Source organism: Hipposideros armiger, unplaced genomic scaffold (assembly GCF_001890085.2).
Source record: "Hipposideros armiger isolate ML-2016 unplaced genomic scaffold, ASM189008v1 scaffold_595, whole genome shotgun sequence".
NCBI classification, from domain to species: domain Eukaryota; kingdom Metazoa; phylum Chordata; class Mammalia; order Chiroptera; family Hipposideridae; genus Hipposideros; species Hipposideros armiger.
In genome coordinates, this window is record NW_017731945.1 from 142686 (window position 1) to 145216 (window position 2531).

The 2531-nt window shown below is 41.5% G+C and overlaps 1 pseudogene; it reads left to right on the forward strand.

Moving 5' to 3' along the window:
• Positions 1-950: 950 nt before the first annotated feature.
• Positions 951-2230, forward strand: LOC109371847 (60S ribosomal protein L4 pseudogene; annotated as a pseudogene).
• Positions 2231-2531: the final 301 nt, after the last annotated feature.

Here is a 2531-nt window from a genome sequence, read left to right on the forward strand (position 1 = left end):
AACAAAACGACAGCAACTTGTCTGTTCCCCTTCCCCCAATTCCCCAGCGCTGTTCCCCTCCCCGCAATTCCCCAATAAAAATCTTAAAAAAAAAAAATCCTCTCCTCCATTGGTTCTGAGGACATCACACTCTCACAATCGTCCTCCTACTTTTCTGGCTACTTCCACTCAGCCTCCTTTCCTGACTCCTCCTCTTCTGCCTGCTTTCCAAACACTTCCATTTCTCAGGGCTCAGTCTAAGGACATCTCTTCTCTCTCCTGAAAGTTGCTCTTCTATTCTCAACAAGTGAAAGTTGATATAAATGCCAAAATTCCCACATTTATGCCTCCAAATTCATCGATCTGACTGTCATCTTGAGAGTTCTCCTTGCCATGCATACATATTAAACTTAACATGTCTAAAGTAGAATTCTTCATTCTCAAACAAATTACTCTCCTGAGTATCCCTGTCCACCTAGCTACTCAAGCCTGAAACTAACTGGAGTATTACCTATAATTTCTCCCTCTCACTTAAATTCCATCCATATTCAATCCAACAGCAAGTCCTCTAGAGACTACCTCCAAAATGTGTCTTGAATTCATGTACTTTATGTCAAATGCCACCAACCTAGTATAAGCCACCTTTATCTTTTACCTGTAATACTTCAATAGCTCCCTTTTTCAGTATTTTCCCTCTAATCCATTCATTGTAATCCAAATACATTGTAAATGTATTTACTTATCTACTGCATCTCTACCCACTGGAAACTCTATAAGCAAACCAGCAACTCTTCTTCATTCTAAACTCAGTGTCTAGAATAGTGCTCTGAATATACTAATCCCTTATTAATGTTATATTTGCTGAATTAATAATGATGATAATATTACGTGAGAGTCCTAGAAACAACAAATGTTTAGTTTAAGAATTACAAATCAGCTTTTCCTGTGGGAGCCACCAGGTTGAGAGGAGCATGGCCATGCCTCTGCCCCACATGGCATGTGCTGGTCCACAATATCGGTGTACCCCAAAAACAGGGAATCATCTGGCAAAAAAAAATGGCACTTTTGTGTTCAAGGCTCCCATTGTGACCAGAAATTGTGCACTTTGTTCATACCCACTTGCACAAAAACAGTAGACAGCACTATGCTGTCAGTGGATTAGCCAGTCATCAAACCAGTGCTGAGTCGTGGGGTCTGGGCAGAGCTGTCGCTCGTATTCCCAGCATTCAGGTGGTGGGACTCATTGCTCTAGCAAGGGTACTTTTGGCAGTATTTGTCGTGGGGGCCATGTGTTTGCCTCAACCAAAACCTGGTGCCATTGGCACTGCAGAGTGAACACAGCACAGAAGCAACATGCCATCTGCTCTTCCCTGCCTCCACCTTACCAGTGCTGGTCGTGTCTAAAGGTCATTGTATGAAGGTAGTTCCTGAACTTCCTTTGGTAGCTGAAGATAAAACTGAAGTCTACAAGAAGACCAAGGAGGCCGTTTTGCTTCTTAAGAAGCTTAAGGCCTGGAATGAAATCACAAAGATCTATGCCTCTCAGTCCATGAGAACTAGCAAGGGCAAAATGAGAAACCATCATCATATCCAACACAAAGGACCTTGCATCATCTATAATGAGGACACCATTATCACCAAAGCCTTCAGAAACATCCCTGGGATTACTCTGCTTAATGTAAACAAAGCAAACATTTTGAAACGTGCTCCCAGTGGGCATGTGAGGCATTTCTGCATTTAGACTGAAAGTGCTTTCTGCACTTAGGTGATCTGTATGGCACTTGGTGTAAAGCTGCCTCCCTCGAGAGTAATTACAACCTTTCCACACACAAGATGCTCAACACAGACCTTAGGAGAATCTTGGAAATCACAGAGAGCCAAAGAACCCTCTGGGCACCATGCAAGAAGATTCATCACAGAGTCCTGAAGAACAATCCTGTGAAAAACCTGAGAATCACATTGAATCTAAACCTGTATGAATAGACTATGCACCAGAACACCATTCTTCGACAGGTCAAGAACCACCAGCTCCTCTGGGTGGATTAAGCAGTAGCAGCTCTAGAAGCCAAATCATATGAGAAGGGTGTTCCAGGCAAGAAGCCAGTGGTAGGAAAGAAAGGAAAGAAGGCTGTTGGTGTTATAAAGCTAAAGCCTTTGGTGGGAAAAAGGCTGCAGCTACCAAGAAACAGCGGCTGAGAAGAAGCCTGCAGAAAAGAAACCCCCCACCAAAGAAAAGAAGCTTGTGGCATAAACTTAAATTCATTTATTCCATAAAGGTCACATCGCTTTGGATAGCTAATTTTGAATAAAAACGTGATCAAAGAGGCAGTAACAAAAAAAAAAAAAAGAATTACAAAATCAAAAGACCTTTATAAGCAAACTGGCCATTCTTTTGCAAAAGATACATGTGTTATCAGCATGCCTTCATTTAAAAAGTTTACCAAGTTTACAACCATAATAATGCAAAATTACTATATTCCCATCTCTACCAGCTGCATATTGTGTGTATATCAGGTTGTGTTTATTTCTTAAAAGTTCTAATTCCGGATTCT